Consider the following 15431-nt stretch of genomic DNA (forward strand, 5'->3'; position numbering starts at 1 on the left):
ATCCAAGTGCAAGGCCGTGGGGCCCACATGATTTTCTGCCGTTTTGTTTCGAGCGAAAAAGTGCGTCGAGGTTAATGGTGTTAAGAAAGCATCAAAAACACCCTGAGAATCCGCTTTCGATCTTTTTTACGTGCCATAACTTTCTGCAGCCCGTTTGAGGGTCAAAACGGCTGAATTTGAGCCCGAAAAATTACGCCGTCTATTCACCGCCCATTGTGGATTCTGGGGCTTTCCGAAATGGTGCTATGGGCGACGTAGTTCCTCACGGTTCAAAAGTTATGAGGTTTTCAAGTTTAGACTCGTTTTAGGCTGAAAAAAAATAAAAAAATAAAAAGGAGTGCAACACGAGGACTTCCCGGGAGGTCACCAATCCTAGTACTACTCTCGCCCAAGCACGCTTCACTGCGGAGTTCTGATGGGATCCGGTGCATTAGTGCTGGTATGATCGCACCCGTCAGTACATCACTCTCGTTTCTATATATCCTTTTCTCGGCCAATCCAAGTGCAAGGCCGTGGGGCCCACATGATTTTCTGCCGTTTTGTTTCGAGCGAAAAAGTGCGTCGAGGTTAATGGTGTTAAGAAAGCATCAAAAACACCCTGAGAATCCGCTTTCGATCTTTTTTACGTGCCATAACTTTCTGCAGCCCGTTTGAGGGTCAAAACGGCTGAATTTGAGCCCGAAAAATTACGCCGTCTATTCACCGCCCATTGTGGATTCTGGGGCTTTCCGAAATGGTGCTATGGGCGACGTAGTTCCTCACGGTTCAAAAGTTATGAGGTTTTCAAGTTTAGACTCGTTTTAGGCTGAAAAAAAAATAAAAAAATAAAAAGGAGTGCAACACGAGGACTTCCCGGGAGGTCACCAATCCTAGTACTACTCTCGCCCAAGCACGCTTCACTGCGGAGTTCTGATGGGATCCGGTGCATTAGTGCTGGTATGATCGCACCCGTCAGTACATCACTCTCGTTTCTATATATCCTTTTCGCGGCCAATCCAAGTGCAAGGCCGTGGGGCCCACATGATTTTCTGGCCGTTTTGTTTCGAGCGAAAAAGTGCGTCGAGGTTAATGGTGTTAAGAAAGCATCAAAAACACCCTGAGAATCCGCTTTCGATCTTTTTTACGTGCCATAACTTTCTGCAGCCCGTTTGAGGGTCAAAACGGCTGAATTTGAGCCCGAAAAATTACGCCGTCTATTCACCGCCCATTGTGGATTCTGGGGCTTTCCGAAATGGTGCTATGGGCGACGTAGTTCCTCACGGTTCAAAAGTTATGAGGTTTTCAAGTTTAGACTCGTTTTAGGCTGAAAAAAAATAAAAAAATAAAAAGGAGTGCAACACGAGGACTTCCCGGGAGGTCACCAATCCTAGTACTACTCTCGCCCAAGCACGCTTCACTGCGGAGTTCTGATGGGATCCGGTGCATTAGTGCTGGTATGATCGCACCCGTCAGTACATCACTCTCGTTTCTATATATCCTTTTCTCGGCCAATCCAAGTGCAAGGCCGTGGGGCCCACATGATTTTCTGCCGTTTTGTTTCGAGCGAAAAAGTGCGTCGAGGTTAATGGTGTTAAGAAAGCATCAAAAACACCCTGAGAATCCGCTTTCGATCTTTTTTACGTGCCATAACTTTCTGCAGCCCGTTTGAGGGTCAAAACGGCTGAATTTGAGCCCGAAAAATTACGCCGTCTATTCACCGCCCATTGTGGATTCTGGGGCTTTCCGAAATGGTGCTATGGGCGACGTAGTTCCTCACGGTTCAAAAGTTATGAGGTTTTCAAGTTTAGACTCGTTTTAGGCTGAAAAAAAAATAAAAAAATAAAAAGGAGTGCAACACGAGGACTTCCCGGGAGGTCACCAATCCTAGTACTACTCTCGCCCAAGCACGCTTCACTGCGGAGTTCTGATGGGATCCGGTGCATTAGTGCTGGTATGATCGCACCCGTCAGTACATCACTCTCGTTTCTATATATCCTTTTCTCGGCCAATCCAAGTGCAAGGCCGTGGGGCCCACATGATTTTCTGGCCGTTTTGTTTCGAGCGAAAAAGTGCGTCGAGGTTAATGGTGTTAAGAAAGCATCAAAAACACCCTGAGAATCCGCTTTCGATCTTTTTTACGTGCCATAACTTTCTGCAGCCCGTTTGAGGGTCAAAACGGCTGAATTTGAGCCCGAAAAATTGCGCCGTCTATTCACCGCCCATTGTGGATTCTGGGGCTTTCCGAAATGGTGCTATGGGCGACGTAGTTCCTCACGGTTCAAAAGTTATGAGGTTTTCAAGTTTAGACTCGTTTTAGGCTGAAAAAAAAATAAAAAAATAAAAAGGAGTGCAACACGAGGACTTCCCGGGAGGTCACCAATCCTAGTACTACTCTCGCCCAAGCACGCTTCACTGCGGAGTTCTGATGGGATCCGGTGCATTAGTGCTGGTATGATCGCACCCGTCAGTACATCACTCTCGTTTCTATATATCCTTTTCTCGGCCAATCCAAGTGCAAGGCCGTGGGGCCCACATGATTTTCTGACCGTTTCTTTTCGAGCGAAAAAGTGCGTCGAGGTTAATGGTGTTAAGAAAGCATCAAAAACACCCTCAGAGTCCGCTTTCGATCTTTTTTACGTGCCAAAACTTTCTGCAGCCCGTTTGAGGGTCAAAACGGCTGAATTTGAGCCCGAAAAATTACGCCGTCTATTCACCGCCCATTGTGGATTCTGGGGCTTTCCGAAATGGTGCTATGGGCGACGTAGTTCCTCACGGTTCAAAAGTTATGAGGTTTTCAAGTTTAGACTTGTTTTAGGCTGAAAAAAAATAAAAAAATAAAAAGGAGTGCAACACGAGGACTTCCCGGGAGGTCACCAATCCTAGTACTACTCTCGCCCAAGCACGCTTCACTGCGGAGTTCTGATGGGATCCGGTGCATTAGTGCTGGTATGATCGCACCCGTCAGTACATCACTCTCGTTTCTATATATCCTTTTCGCGGCCAATCCAAGTGCAAGGCCGTGGGGCCCACATGATTTTCTGGCCGTTTTGTTTCGAGCGAAAAAGTGCGTCGAGGTTAATGGTGTTAAGAAAGCATCAAAAACACCCTGAGAATCCGCTTTCGATCTTTTTTACGTGCCATAACTTTCTGCAGCCCGTTTGAGGGTCAAAACGGCTGAATTTGAGCCCGAAAAATTACGCCGTCTATTCACCGCCCATCGTGGATTCTGGGGCTTTCCGAAATGGTGCTATGGGCGACGTAGTTCCTCACGGTTCAAAAGTTATGAGGTTTTCAAGTTTAGACTCGTTTTAGGCTGAAAAAAAAATAAAAAAATAAAAAGGAGTGCAACACGAGGACTTCCCGGGAGGTCACCAATCCTAGTACTACTCTCGCCCAAGCACGCTTCACTGCGGAGTTCTGATGGGATCCGGTGCATTAGTGCTGGTATGATCGCACCCGTCAGTACATCACTCTCGTTTCTATATATCCTTTTCTCGGCCAATCCAAGTGCAAGGCCGTGGGGCCCACATGATTTTCTGCCGTTTTGTTTCGAGCGAAAAAGTGCGTCGAGGTTAATGGTGTTAAGAAAGCATCAAAAACACCCTGAGAATCCGCTTTCGATCTTTTTTACGTGCCATAACTTTCTGCAGCCCGTTTGAGGGTCAAAACGGCTGAATTTGAGCCCGAAAAATTGCGCCGTCTATTCACCGCCCATTGTGGATTCTGGGGCTTTCCGAAATGGTGCTATGGGCGACGTAGTTCCTCACGGTTCAAAAGTTATGAGGTTTTCAAGTTTAGACTCGTTTTAGGCTGAAAAAAAATAAAAAATAAAAAGGAGTGCAACACGAGGACTTCCCGGGAGGTCACCAATCCTAGTACTACTCTCGCCCAAGCACGCTTCACTGCGGAGTTCTGATGGGATCCGGTGCATTAGTGCTGGTATGATCGCACCCGTCAGTACATCACTCTCGTTTCTATATATCCTTTTCTCGGCCAATCCAAGTGCAAGGCCGTGGGGCCCACATGATTTTCTGGCCGTTTTGTTTCGAGCGAAAAAGTGCGTCGAGGTTAATGGTGTTAAGAAAGCATCAAAAACACCCTGAGAATCCGCTTTCGATCTTTTTTACGTGCCATAACTTTCTGCAGCCCGTTTGAGGGTCAAAACGGCTGAATTTGAGCCCGAAAAATTACGCCGTCTATTCACCGCCCATTGTGGATTCTGGGGCTTTCCGAAATGGTGCTATGGGCGACGTAGTTCCTCACGGTTCAAAAGTTATGAGGTTTTCAAGTTTAGACTCGTTTTAGGCTGAAAAAAAAATAAAAAAATAAAAAGGAGTGCAACACGAGGACTTCCCGGGAGGTCACCAATCCTAGTACTACTCTCGCCCAAGCACGCTTCACTGCGGAGTTCTGATGGGATCCGGTGCATTAGTGCTGGTATGATCGCACCCGTCAGTACATCACTCTCGTTTCTATATATCCTTTTCTCGGCCAATCCAAGTGCAAGGCCGTGGGGCCCACATGATTTTCTGGCCGTTTTGTTTCGAGCGAAAAAGTGCGTCGAGGTTAATGGTGTTAAGAAAGCATCAAAAACACCCTGAGAATCCGCTTTCGATCTTTTTTACGTGCCATAACTTTCTGCAGCCCGTTTGAGGGTCAAAACGGCTGAATTTGAGCCCGAAAAATTACGCCGTCTATTCACCGCCCATTGTGGATTCTGGGGCTTTCCGAAATGGTGCTATGGGCGACGTAGTTCCTCACGGTTCAAAAGTTATGAGGTTTTCAAGTTTAGACTCGTTTTAGGCTGAAAAAAAATAAAAAAATAAAAAGGAGTGCAACACGAGGACTTCCCGGGAGGTCACCAATCCTAGTACTACTCTCGCCCAAGCACGCTTCACTGCGGAGTTCTGATGGGATCCGGTGCATTAGTGCTGGTATGATCGCACCCGTCAGTACATCACTCTCGTTTCTATATATCCTTTTCGCGGCCAATCCAAGTGCAAGGCCGTGGGGCCCACATGATTTTCTGCCGTTTTGTTTCGAGCGAAAAAGTGCGTCGAGGTTAATGGTGTTAAGAAAGCATCAAAAACACCCTGAGAATCCGCTTTCGATCTTTTTTACGTGCCATAACTTTCCGCAGCCCGTTTGAGGGTCAAAACGGCTGAATTTGAGCCCGAAAAATTACGCCGTCTATTCACCGCCCATCGTGGATTCTGGGGCTTTCCGAAATGGTGCTATGGGCGACGTAGTTCCTCACGGTTCAAAAGTTATGAGGTTTTCAAGTTTAGACTCGTTTTAGGCTGAAAAAAAAATAAAAAAATAAAAAGGAGTGCAACACGAGGACTTCCCGGGAGGTCACCAATCCTAGTACTACTCTCGCCCAAGCACGCTTCACTGCGGAGTTCTGATGGGATCCGGTGCATTAGTGCTGGTATGATCGCACCCGTCAGTACATCACTCTCGTTTCTATATATCCTTTTCGCGGCCAATCCAAGTGCAAGGCCGTGGGGCCCACATGATTTTCTGCCGTTTTGTTTCGAGCGAAAAAGTGCGTCGAGGTTAATGGTGTTAAGAAAGCATCAAAAACACCCTGAGAATCCGCTTTCGATCTTTTTTACGTGCCATAACTTTCTGCAGCCCGTTTGAGGGTCAAAACGGCTGAATTTGAGCCCGAAAAATTACGCCGTCTATTCACGCCCATCGTGGATTCTGGGGCTTTCCGAAATGGTGCTATGGGCGACGTAGTTCCTCACGGTTCAAAAGTTATGAGGTTTTCAAGTTTAGACTCGTTTTAGGCTGAAAAAAAATAAAAAAATAAAAAGGAGTGCAACACGAGGACTTCCCGGGAGGTCACCAATCCTAGTACTACTCTCGCCCAAGCACGCTTCACTGCGGAGTTCTGATGGGATCCGGTGCATTAGTGCTGGTATGATCGCACCCGTCAGTACATCACTCTCGTTTCTATATATCCTTTTCTCGGCCAATCCAAGTGCAAGGCCGTGGGGCCCACATGATTTTCTGGCCGTTTTGTTTCGAGCGAAAAAGTGCGTCGAGGTTAATGGTGTTAAGAAAGCATCAAAAACACCCTGAGAATCCGCTTTCGATCTTTTTTACGTGCCATAACTTTCTGCAGCCCGTTTGAGGGTCAAAACGGCTGAATTTGAGCCCGAAAAATTACGCCGTCTATTCATCGCCCATTGTGGTTTCTGGGGCTTTCCGAAATGGTGCTATGGGCGACGTAGTTCCTCACGGTTCAAAAGTTATGAGGTTTTCAAGTTTAGACTCGTTTTAGGCTGAAAAAAAAAAAAAATAAAAAGGAGTGCAACACGAGGACTTCCCGGGAGGTCACCAATCCTAGTACTACTCTCGCCCAAGCACGCTTCACTGCGGAGTTCTGATGGGATCCGGTGCATTAGTGCTGGTATGATCGCACCCGTCAGTACATCACTCTCGTTTCTATATATCCTTTTCTCGGCCAATCCAAGTGCAAGGCCGTGGGGCCCACATGATTTTCTTGCCGTTTTGTTTCGAGCGAAAAAGTGCGTCGACGTTAATGGTGTTAAGAAAGCATCAAAAACACCCTGAGAATCCGCTTTCGATCTTTTTTACGTGCCTAACTTTCCGCAGCCCGTTTGAGGGTCAAAACGGCTGAATTTGAGCCCGAAAAATTACGCCGTCTATTCACCGCCCATGTGGATTCTGGGGCTTTCCGAACTGGTGATATGGGCGACGTAGTTCCTCACGGTTCAAAAGTTATGAGGTTTTCAAGTTTAGACTTGTTTTAGGCTGAAAAAAAATAAAAAAAATAAAAAGGAGTGCAACACGAGGACTTCCCGGGAGGTCACCAATCCTAGTACTACTCTCGCCCAAGCACGCTTCACTGCGGAGTTCTGATGGGATCCGGTGCATTAGTGCTGGTATGATCGCACCCGTCAGTACATCACTCTCGTTTCTATATATCCTTTTCGCGGCCAATCCAAGTGCAAGGCCGTGGGGCCCACATGATTTTCTGGCCGTTTTGTTTCGAGCGAAAAAGTGCGTCGAGGTTAATGGTGTTAAGAAAGCATCAAAAACACCCTGAGAATCCGCTTTCGATCTTTTTTACGTGCCATAACTTTCTGCAGCCCGTTTGAGGGTCAAAACGGCTGAATTTGAGCCCGAAAAATTACGCCGTCTATTCACCGCCCATCGTGGATTCTGGGGCTTTCCGAAATGGTGCTATGGGCGACGTAGTTCCTCACGGTTCAAAAGTTATGAGGTTTTCAAGTTTAGACTCGTTTTAGGCTGAAAAAAAATAAAAAAATAAAAAGGAGTGCAACACGAGGACTTCCCGGGAGGTCACCAATCCTAGTACTACTCTCGCCCAAGCACGCTTCACTGCGGAGTTCTGATGGGATCCGGTGCATTAGTGCTGGTATGATCGCACCCGTCAGTACATCACTCTCGTTTCTATATATCCTTTTCTCGGCCAATCCAAGTGCAAGGCCGTGGGGCCCACATGATTTTCTGACCGTTTCTTTTCGAGCCAAAAAGTGCGTCGAGGTTAATGGTGTTAAGAAAGCATCAAAAACACCCTGAGAATCCGCTTTCGATCTTTTTTACGTGCCATAACTTTCTGCAGCCCGTTTGAGGGTCAAAACGGCTGAATTTGAGCCCGAAAAATTACGCCGTCTATTCACCGCCCATTGTGGATTCTGGGGCTTTCCGAAATGGTGCTATGGGCGACGTAGTTCCTCACGGTTCAAAAGTTATGAGGTTTTCAAGTTTAGACTCGTTTTAGGCTGAAAAAAAAATAAAAAAATAAAAAGGAGTGCAACACGAGGACTTCCCGGGAGGTCACCAATCCTAGTACTACTCTCGCCCAAGCACGCTTCACTGCGGAGTTCTGATGGGATCCGGTGCATTAGTGCTGGTATGATCGCACCCGTCAGTACATCACTCTCGTTTCTATATATCCTTTTCTCGGCCAATCCAAGTGTAAGGCCGTGGGGCCCACATGATTTTCTTGCCGTTTTGTTTCGAGCGAAAAAGTGCGTCGAGGTTAATGGTGTTAAGAAAGCATCAAAAACACCCTGAGAATCCGCTTTCGATCTTTTTTACGTGCCATAACTTTCCGCAGCCCGTTTGAGGGTCAAAACGGCTGAATTTGAGCCCGAAAAATTACGCCGTCTATCACCGCCCATTGTGGATTCTGGGGCTTTCCGAAATGGTGCTATGGGCGACGTAGTTCCTCACGGTTCAAAAGTTATGAGGTTTTCAAGTTTGGACTCGTTTTAGGCTGAAAAAAATTAAAAAAATAAAAAGGAGTGCAACACGAGGACTTCCCGGGAGGTCACCAATCCTAGTACTACTCGCCCAAGCACGCTTCACTGCGGAGTTCTGATGGGATCCGGTGCATTAGTGCTGGTATGATCGCACCCGTCAGTACATCACTCTCGTTTCTATATATCCTTTTCGCGGCCAATCCAAGTGCAAGGCCGTGGGGCCCACATGATTTTCTGGCCGTTTTGTTTCGAGCGAAAAAGTGCGTCGAGGTTAATGGTGTTAAGAAAGCATCAAAAACACCCTGAGAATCCGCTTTCGATCTTTTTTACGTGCCATAACTTTCTGCAGCCCGTTTGAGGGTCAAAACGGCTGAATTTGAGCCCGAAAAATTGCGCCGTCTATTCACCGCCCATCGTGGATTCTGGGGCTTTCCGAAATGGTGCTATGGGCGACGTAGTTCCTCACGGTTCAAAAGTTATGAGGTTTTCAAGTTTCGACTCGTTTTAGGCTGAAAAAAAAATAAAAAATAAAAAGGAGTGCAACACGAGGACTTCCCGGGAGGTCACCCATCCTAGTACTACTCTCGCCCAAGCACGCTTAACTGCGGAGTTCTGATGGGATCCGGTGCATTAGTGCTGGTATGATCGCACCCGTCAGTACATCACTCTCGTTTCTATATATCCTTTTCTCGGCCAATCCAAGTGCAAGGCCGTGGGGCCCACATGATTTTCTGCCGTTTTGTTTCGAGCAAAAAGTGCGTCGAGGTTAATGGTGTAAGAAAGCATCAAAAACACCCTGAGAATCCCGCTTTCGATCTTTTTTACGTGCCATAACTTTCTGCAGCCCGTTTGAGGGTCAAAACGGCTGAATTTGAACCGAAAAATTGCGCCGTCTATTCACCGCCCATTGTGGTTTCTGGGGCTTTCCGAAATGGTGCTATGGGCGACGTAGTTCCTCACGGTTCAAAAGTTATGAGGTTTCAAGTTTAGACGTTTTAGGCTGAAAAAAAAAAAAAAAAAATAAAAAGGAGTGCAACACGAGGACTTCCCGGGAGGTCACCAATCCTAGTACTACTCTCGCCCAAGCACGCTTCACTGCGGAGTTCTGATGGGATCCGGTGCATTAGTGCTGGTATGATCGCACCCGTCAGTACATCACTCTCGTTTCTATATATCCTTTTCTCGGCCAATCCAAGTGTAAGGCCGTGGGGCCCACATGATTTTCTTGCCGTTTTGTTTCGAGCGAAAAGTGCGTCGAGGTTCGAATGGTGTTAAGAAAGCATCAAAAACACCCTGAGAATCCGCTTTCGATCTTTTTTACGTGCCTTAACTTTCCGCAGCCCGTTTGAGGGTCAAAACGGCTGAATGAAATTGAGCCCGAAAAATTACGCCGTTCTCACCGCCCATTATGGTTTCTGGGGCTTTCCGAAATGGTGCTATGGGCGACGTAGTTCCTCACGGTTCAAAAGTTATGAGGTTTCAAGTTTCGACTCGTTTTAGGCTAAAAAAAAAAAAAAAAATAAAAAGGAGTGCAACACGAGGACTTCCCGGGAGGTCACCAATCCTAGTACTACTCTCGCCCAAGCACGCTTCACTGCGGAGTTCTGATGGGATCGGGTGCATTAGTGCTGGTATGATCGCACCCGTCAGTACATCACTCTCGTTTCTATATATCCTTTTCGGGCCAATCCAAGTGCAAGGCCGTGGGGCCCACATGATTTTCTGGCCGTTTGTTTCGAGCGAAAAAGTGCGTCGAGGTTAATGGTGTTAAGAAAGCATCAAAAACACCCTGAGAATCCGCTTTCGATCTTTTTTACGTGCCATAACTTTCTGCAGCCCGTTTGAGGGTCAAAACGGCTGAATTTGAGCCCGAAAAATTGCGCCGTCTATTCACCGCCCATCGTGGATTCTGGGGCTTTCCGAAATGGTGCTATGGGCGACGTAGTTCCTCACGGTTCAAAAGTTATGAGGTTTTCAAGTTTAGACTCGTTTTAGGCTGAAAAAAAATAAAAAAATAAAAAGGAGTGCAACACGAGGACTTCCCGGGAGGTCACCAATCCTAGTACTACTCTCGCCCAAGCACGCTTCACTGCGGAGTTCTGATGGGATCCGGTGCATTAGTGCTGGTATGATCGCACCCGTCAGTACATCACTCTCGTTTCTATATATCCTTTTCTCGGCCAATCCAAGTGCAAGGCCGTGGGGCCCACATGATTTTCTTGCCGTTTTGTTTCGAGCGAAAAAGTGCGTCGAGGTTAATGGTGTTAAGAAAGCATCAAAAACACCCTGAGAATCCGCTTTCGATCTTTTTTACGTGCCATAACTTTCTGCAGCCCGTTTGAGGGTCAAAACGGCTGAATTTGAGCCCGAAAAATTGCGCCGTCTATTCATCGCCCATTGTGGTTTCTGGGGCTTTCCGAAATGGTGCTATGGGCGACGTAGTTCCTCACGGTTCAAAAGTTATGAGGTTTTCAAGTTTAGACTTGTTTTAGGCTGAAAAAAAAAAATAAAAAATAAAAAGGAGTGCAACACGAGGACTTCCCGGGAGGTCACCAATCCTAGTACTACTCTCGCCCAAGCACGCTTCACTGCGGAGTTCTGATGGGATCCGGTGCATTAGTGCTGGTATGATCGCACCCGTCAGTACATCACTCTCGTTTCTATATATCCTTTTCTCGGCCAATCCAAGTGTAAGGCCGTGGTGCCCACATGATTTTCTTGCCGTTTTGTTTCGAGCGAAAAAGTGCGTCGAGGTTAATGGTGTTAAGAAAGCATCAAAAACACCTGAGAATCCGCTTTCGATCTTTTTTACGTGCCTAACTTTCCGCAGCCCGTTTGAGGGTCAAAACGGCTGAATTTGAGCCCGAAAAATTGCGCCGTCTATTCACCGCCCATTATGGTTTCTGGGGCTTTCCGAAATGGTGCTATGGGCGACGTAGTTCCTCACGGTTCAAAAGTTATGAGGTTTTCAAGTTTAGACTCGTTTTAAAAAAAAAAAAAAAAAAAAATAAAAGGAGTGCAACACGAGGACTTCCCGGGAGGTCACCAATCCTAGTACTACTCTCGCCCAAGCACGCTTCACTGCGGAGTTCTGATGGGATCCGGTGCATTAGTGCTGGTATGATCGCACCCGTCAGTACATCACTCTCGTTTCTATATATCCTTTTCGCGGCCAATCCAAGTGCAAGGCCGGGGCCCACATGATTTTCTGGCCGTTTTGTTTCGAGCGAAAAAGTGCGTCGAGGTTAATGGTGTTAAGAAAGCATCAAAAACACCTGAGAATCCGCTTTCGATCTTTTTTACGTGCCATAACTTTCTGCAGCCCGTTTGAGGGTCAAAACGGCTGAATTTGAGCCCGAAAAATTGCGCCCCCTATTCACCGCCCATCGTGGATTCTGGGGCTTTCCGAAATGGTGCTATGGGCGACGTAGTTCCTCACGGTTCAAAAGTTATGAGGTTTTCAAGTTTCGACTCGTTTTAGGCTGAAAAAAAAATAAAAAATAAAAAGGAGTGCAACAGGAGGACTTCCCGGGAGGTCACCAATCCTAGTACTACTCTCGCCCAAGCACGCTTCACTGCGGAGTTCTGATGGGATCCGGTGCATTAGTGCTGGTATGATCGCACCCGTCAGTACATCACTCTCGTTTCTATATATCCTTTTCTCGGCCAATCCAAGTGCAAGGCCGTGGGGCCCACATGATTTTCTGCCGTTTTTTTCGAGCGAAAAAGTGCGTCGAGGTTAATGGTGTTAAGAAAGCATCAAAAAACCCTGAGAATCCGCTTTCGATCTTTTTTACGTGCCATAACTTTCTGCAGCCCGTTTGAGGGTCAAAACGGCTGAATTTGAGCCCGAAAAATTGCGCCGTCTATTCACCGCCCATTGTGGTTTCTGGGGCTTTCCGAAATGGTGCTATGGGCGACGTAGTTCCTCACGGTTCAAAAGTTATGAGGTTTTCAAGTTTAGACTCGTTTTAGGATGAAAAAAAAATAAAAAAATAAAAAGGAGTGCAACACGAGGACTTCCCGGGAGGTCACCAATCCTAGTACTACTCTCGCCCAAGCACGCTTCACTGCGGAGTTCTGATAGGATCCAGTGCATTAGTGCTGGTATGATCGCACCCGTCAGTCAGTACATGACTCTTGTTTCTATATATCCTTTCTCGGCCAATCCAAATGTAAGGCCGTGAGGCCCACATGATTTTCTTGCCGTTTTGTTTCGAGTGAAAAAGTGCGTCGAGGTTAATGGTGTTAAGAAAGCATCAAAAACACCCTTGAGAATCCGTTTTCGATCTTTTTTACGTGCCATAACTTTCCGCAGCCCGTTTGAGGGTCAAAACGGCTGAATTTGAGCCCGAAAAATTGCGCCGTCTATTCACCGCCTATTGTGGTTTCTGGGGCTTTCCGAAATGGTGCTATGGGCGACGTAGTTCCTCACGGTTCAAAAGTTATGAGGTTTTCAAGTTTGGACTCGTTTTAGGCTGAAAAAAAAAATAAAAAAATAAAAAGGAGTGCAACACGAGGACTTCCGGGAGGTCACCAATCCTAGTACTACCCAAGCACGCTTCACTGCGGAGTTCTGATGGGATCCGGTGCATTAGTGCTGGTATGATCGCACCCGTCAGTACATCACTCTCGTTTCTATATATCCTTTTCGCGGCCAATCCAAGTGCAAGGCCGTGGGGCCCACATGATTTTCTGGCCGTTTTGTTTCGAGCGAAAAAGTGCGTCGAGGTTAATGGTGTTAAGAAAGCATCAAAAACACCTGAGAATCCGCTTTCGATCTTTTTTACGTGCCATAACTTTCTGCAGCCCGTTTGAGGGTCAAAACGGCTGAATTTGAGCCCGAAAAATTGCGCCGTCTATTCACCGCCCATTGTGGATTCTGGGGCTTTCCGAAATGGTGCTATAGGCGACGTAGTTCCTCACGGTTCAAAAGTTATGAGGTTTTCAAGTTTAGACTCGTTTTAGGCTGAAAAAAAAAATTAAAAAATAAAAAGGGGTGCAACACGAGGACTTCCCGGGAGGTCACCATCCTAGTACTACTCTCGCCCAAGCACGCTTCACTGCGGAGTTCTGATGGGATCCGGTGCATTAGTGCTGGTATGATCGCACCCGTCAGTACATCACTCTCGTTTCTATATATCCTTTTCCCGGCCAATCCAAGTGCAAGGCCGTGGGGCCCACATGATTTTCTGCCGTTTGTTTCGAGCGAAAAAGTGCGTCGAGGTTAATGGTGTTAAGAAAGCATCAAAAACACCCTGAGAATCCGCTTTCGATCTTTTTACGTGCCATAACTTTGCAGCCCGTTTGAGGGTCAAAACGGCTGAATTTGAGCCCGAAAAATTGCGCCGTCTATTCTCGCCCATATGGTTTCTGGGGCTTTCCGAAATGGTGCTATGGGCGACGTAGTTCCTCACGGTTCAAAAGTTATGAGGTTTCAAGTTTAGACTCGTTTTAGGCTGAAAAAAAAATAAAAAAAAAAAAAGGAGTGCAACACGAGGACTTCCGGGGAGGTCACCAATCCTAGTACTACTCTCGCCCAAGCACGCTTCACTGCGGAGTTCTGATGGGATCCGGTGGTGCTAGTGCTGGTATGATCGCACCCGTCAGTACATCACTCTCGTTTCTATATATCCTTTTCTCGGCCAATCCAAGTGTAAGGCCGTGGGGCCCACATGATTTTCTTGCCGTTTTGTTTCGAGCGAAAAAGTGCGTCGAGGTAATGGTGTTAAGAAAGCATCAAAAACACCCTGAGAATCCGCTTTCGATCTTTTTACGTGCCATAACTTTCCGCAGCCCGTTTGAGGGTCAAAACGGCTGAATTTGAGCCCGAAAAATTACGCCGTCTATTCACCGCCCATTATGGTTTCTGGGGCTTTCCGAAATGGTGCTATGGGCGACGTAGTTCCTCACGGTTCAAAAGTTATGAGGTTTTCAAGTTTAGACTCGTTTTAGGCTGAAAAAAAAAAAAAAAAATAAAAGAGTGCGTGCAACGAGGACTTCCCGGGAGGTCACCAATCCTAGTACTACTCTCGCCCAAGCACGCTTCACTGCGGAGTTCTGATGGGATCCGGTGCATTAGTGCTGGTATGATCGCACCCGTCAGTACATCACTCTCGTTTCTATATATCCTTTTCGCGGCCAATCCAAGTGTAAGGCCGGGCCCACATGATTTTCTGGCCTTTTGTTTCGAGCGAAAAAGTGCGTCGAGGTTAATGGTTGTTAAGAAAGCATCAAAAACACCCTGAGAATCCGCTTTCGATCTTTTTTACGTGCCATAACTTTCCGCAGCCCGTTTGAGGGTCAAAACGGCTGAATTTGACCCGAAAAATTGCGCCGTCTATTCATCGCCCATCGTGGTTTGGGGCTTTCCGAAATGGTGCTATGGGCGACGTAGTTCCTCACGGTTCAAAAGTTATGAGGTTTTCAAGTTTAGACTCGTTTTAGGCTGAAAAAAAAAATAAAAAAATAAAAAGGAGTGCAACACGAGGACTTCCCGGGAGGTCACCAATCCTAGTACTACTCTCGCCCAAGCACGCTTCACTGCGGAGTTCTGATGGGATCCGGTGCATTAGTGCTGGTATGATCGCACCCGTCAGTACATCACTCTCGTTTCTATATATCTTTTCTCGGCCAATCCAAGTGCAAGGCCGTGGGCCCACATGATTTTCTGCCGTTTGTTTCGAGCGGCAAAAAGTGCGTCGAGGTTAATGGTGTTAAAAAGCATCAAAAACACCTGAGAATCCGCTTTCGATCTTTTTTACGTGCCATAACTTTCGCAGCCCGTTTGAGGGTCAAAACGGCTGAATTTGAACCCGAAAAATTGCGCCCGTCTATTCATCGCCCATTGTGGTTTCTGGGGCTTTCCGAAATGGTGCTATGGGCGACGTAGTTCCTCACGGTTCAAAAGTTATGAGGTTTCAAGTTTAGACTCGTTTTAGGCTGAAAAAAAAAAATAAAAATAAAAAGGAGTGCAACACGAGGACTTCCCGGGAGGTCACCAATCCTAGTACTACTCTCGCCCAAGCACGCTCACTGCGGAGTTCTGATGGGATCCGGTGCATTAGTGCTGGTATGATCGCACCCGTCAGTACATCACTCTCGTTTTATATATCCTTTTCTATGCCAATCCAAGGGTAAGGCCGTGGGGCCAACATGATTTCTTGCCGTTTTGTTGCGAGTGAAAAA

General features: G+C 46.8%; 30 non-coding genes and 1 pseudogene across 30 annotated transcripts; all 31 read right to left on the reverse strand.

Annotated features, from left to right (window-relative positions):
* Positions 1 to 334: 334 nt before the first annotated feature.
* On the reverse strand, positions 335 to 453 carry LOC125604524. Its single transcript, XR_007336281.1, has one exon. It is a non-coding gene; the product is annotated as a 5S ribosomal RNA (ribosomal RNA).
* Positions 454 to 831: 378 nt separating this feature from the next.
* On the reverse strand, positions 832 to 950 carry LOC125604525. Its single transcript, XR_007336282.1, has one exon. It is a non-coding gene; the product is annotated as a 5S ribosomal RNA (ribosomal RNA).
* Positions 951 to 1328: 378 nt separating this feature from the next.
* LOC125604526 lies at positions 1329 to 1447 on the reverse strand. Its single transcript, XR_007336283.1, has one exon. It is a non-coding gene; the product is annotated as a 5S ribosomal RNA (ribosomal RNA).
* A 378-nt stretch (positions 1448 to 1825) lies between these two features.
* On the reverse strand, positions 1826 to 1944 carry LOC125604527. Its single transcript, XR_007336284.1, has one exon. It is a non-coding gene; the product is annotated as a 5S ribosomal RNA (ribosomal RNA).
* Positions 1945 to 2323: 379 nt separating this feature from the next.
* On the reverse strand, positions 2324 to 2442 carry LOC125604529. Its single transcript, XR_007336286.1, has one exon. It is a non-coding gene; the product is annotated as a 5S ribosomal RNA (ribosomal RNA).
* Positions 2443 to 2820: 378 nt separating this feature from the next.
* On the reverse strand, positions 2821 to 2939 carry LOC125604530. Its single transcript, XR_007336287.1, has one exon. It is a non-coding gene; the product is annotated as a 5S ribosomal RNA (ribosomal RNA).
* A 379-nt stretch (positions 2940 to 3318) lies between these two features.
* LOC125604531 lies at positions 3319 to 3437 on the reverse strand. Its single transcript, XR_007336288.1, has one exon. It is a non-coding gene; the product is annotated as a 5S ribosomal RNA (ribosomal RNA).
* Positions 3438 to 3813: 376 nt separating this feature from the next.
* On the reverse strand, positions 3814 to 3932 carry LOC125604532. The gene has a single exon (XR_007336289.1). It is a non-coding gene; the product is annotated as a 5S ribosomal RNA (ribosomal RNA).
* Positions 3933 to 4311: 379 nt separating this feature from the next.
* On the reverse strand, positions 4312 to 4430 carry LOC125604533. Its single transcript, XR_007336290.1, has one exon. It is a non-coding gene; the product is annotated as a 5S ribosomal RNA (ribosomal RNA).
* Positions 4431 to 4808: 378 nt separating this feature from the next.
* On the reverse strand, positions 4809 to 4927 carry LOC125604534. The gene has a single exon (XR_007336291.1). It is a non-coding gene; the product is annotated as a 5S ribosomal RNA (ribosomal RNA).
* Positions 4928 to 5305: 378 nt separating this feature from the next.
* Positions 5306 to 5424, reverse strand: LOC125604535. The gene has a single exon (XR_007336292.1). It is a non-coding gene; the product is annotated as a 5S ribosomal RNA (ribosomal RNA).
* A 376-nt stretch (positions 5425 to 5800) lies between these two features.
* On the reverse strand, positions 5801 to 5919 carry LOC125604536. Its single transcript, XR_007336293.1, has one exon. It is a non-coding gene; the product is annotated as a 5S ribosomal RNA (ribosomal RNA).
* A 376-nt stretch (positions 5920 to 6295) lies between these two features.
* On the reverse strand, positions 6296 to 6414 carry LOC125604537. Its single transcript, XR_007336294.1, has one exon. It is a non-coding gene; the product is annotated as a 5S ribosomal RNA (ribosomal RNA).
* Positions 6415 to 6791: 377 nt separating this feature from the next.
* LOC125604538 lies at positions 6792 to 6910 on the reverse strand. The gene has a single exon (XR_007336295.1). It is a non-coding gene; the product is annotated as a 5S ribosomal RNA (ribosomal RNA).
* Positions 6911 to 7288: 378 nt separating this feature from the next.
* On the reverse strand, positions 7289 to 7407 carry LOC125604540. Its single transcript, XR_007336297.1, has one exon. It is a non-coding gene; the product is annotated as a 5S ribosomal RNA (ribosomal RNA).
* A 379-nt stretch (positions 7408 to 7786) lies between these two features.
* LOC125604541 lies at positions 7787 to 7905 on the reverse strand. The gene has a single exon (XR_007336298.1). It is a non-coding gene; the product is annotated as a 5S ribosomal RNA (ribosomal RNA).
* A 377-nt stretch (positions 7906 to 8282) lies between these two features.
* Positions 8283 to 8399, reverse strand: LOC125604490. Its single transcript, XR_007336250.1, has one exon. It is a non-coding gene; the product is annotated as a 5S ribosomal RNA (ribosomal RNA).
* A 378-nt stretch (positions 8400 to 8777) lies between these two features.
* LOC125604470 lies at positions 8778 to 8896 on the reverse strand. The gene has a single exon (XR_007336230.1). It is a non-coding gene; the product is annotated as a 5S ribosomal RNA (ribosomal RNA).
* Positions 8897 to 9270: 374 nt separating this feature from the next.
* LOC125604542 lies at positions 9271 to 9389 on the reverse strand. The gene has a single exon (XR_007336299.1). It is a non-coding gene; the product is annotated as a 5S ribosomal RNA (ribosomal RNA).
* A 380-nt stretch (positions 9390 to 9769) lies between these two features.
* Positions 9770 to 9888, reverse strand: LOC125604483. The gene has a single exon (XR_007336243.1). It is a non-coding gene; the product is annotated as a 5S ribosomal RNA (ribosomal RNA).
* Positions 9889 to 10264: 376 nt separating this feature from the next.
* Positions 10265 to 10383, reverse strand: LOC125604543. Its single transcript, XR_007336300.1, has one exon. It is a non-coding gene; the product is annotated as a 5S ribosomal RNA (ribosomal RNA).
* Positions 10384 to 10763: 380 nt separating this feature from the next.
* On the reverse strand, positions 10764 to 10882 carry LOC125604544. Its single transcript, XR_007336301.1, has one exon. It is a non-coding gene; the product is annotated as a 5S ribosomal RNA (ribosomal RNA).
* A 374-nt stretch (positions 10883 to 11256) lies between these two features.
* Positions 11257 to 11375, reverse strand: LOC125604471. Its single transcript, XR_007336231.1, has one exon. It is a non-coding gene; the product is annotated as a 5S ribosomal RNA (ribosomal RNA).
* A 375-nt stretch (positions 11376 to 11750) lies between these two features.
* Positions 11751 to 11869, reverse strand: LOC125604485. Its single transcript, XR_007336245.1, has one exon. It is a non-coding gene; the product is annotated as a 5S ribosomal RNA (ribosomal RNA).
* Positions 11870 to 12245: 376 nt separating this feature from the next.
* Positions 12246 to 12364, reverse strand: LOC125604484. The gene has a single exon (XR_007336244.1). It is a non-coding gene; the product is annotated as a 5S ribosomal RNA (ribosomal RNA).
* Positions 12365 to 12748: 384 nt separating this feature from the next.
* On the reverse strand, positions 12749 to 12860 carry LOC125604497 (annotated as a pseudogene).
* Positions 12861 to 13239: 379 nt separating this feature from the next.
* Positions 13240 to 13357, reverse strand: LOC125604473. The gene has a single exon (XR_007336233.1). It is a non-coding gene; the product is annotated as a 5S ribosomal RNA (ribosomal RNA).
* A 371-nt stretch (positions 13358 to 13728) lies between these two features.
* Positions 13729 to 13848, reverse strand: LOC125604494. The gene has a single exon (XR_007336254.1). It is a non-coding gene; the product is annotated as a 5S ribosomal RNA (ribosomal RNA).
* A 375-nt stretch (positions 13849 to 14223) lies between these two features.
* On the reverse strand, positions 14224 to 14344 carry LOC125604492. The gene has a single exon (XR_007336252.1). It is a non-coding gene; the product is annotated as a 5S ribosomal RNA (ribosomal RNA).
* A 374-nt stretch (positions 14345 to 14718) lies between these two features.
* LOC125604472 lies at positions 14719 to 14837 on the reverse strand. Its single transcript, XR_007336232.1, has one exon. It is a non-coding gene; the product is annotated as a 5S ribosomal RNA (ribosomal RNA).
* A 374-nt stretch (positions 14838 to 15211) lies between these two features.
* LOC125604491 lies at positions 15212 to 15329 on the reverse strand. The gene has a single exon (XR_007336251.1). It is a non-coding gene; the product is annotated as a 5S ribosomal RNA (ribosomal RNA).
* Between the last annotated feature and the right edge of the window lie 102 nt (positions 15330 to 15431).

This window comes from Brassica napus, unplaced genomic scaffold (assembly GCF_020379485.1).
Source record: "Brassica napus cultivar Da-Ae unplaced genomic scaffold, Da-Ae ScsIHWf_560;HRSCAF=840, whole genome shotgun sequence".
Lineage (NCBI taxonomy): Eukaryota > Viridiplantae > Streptophyta > Magnoliopsida > Brassicales > Brassicaceae > Brassica > Brassica napus.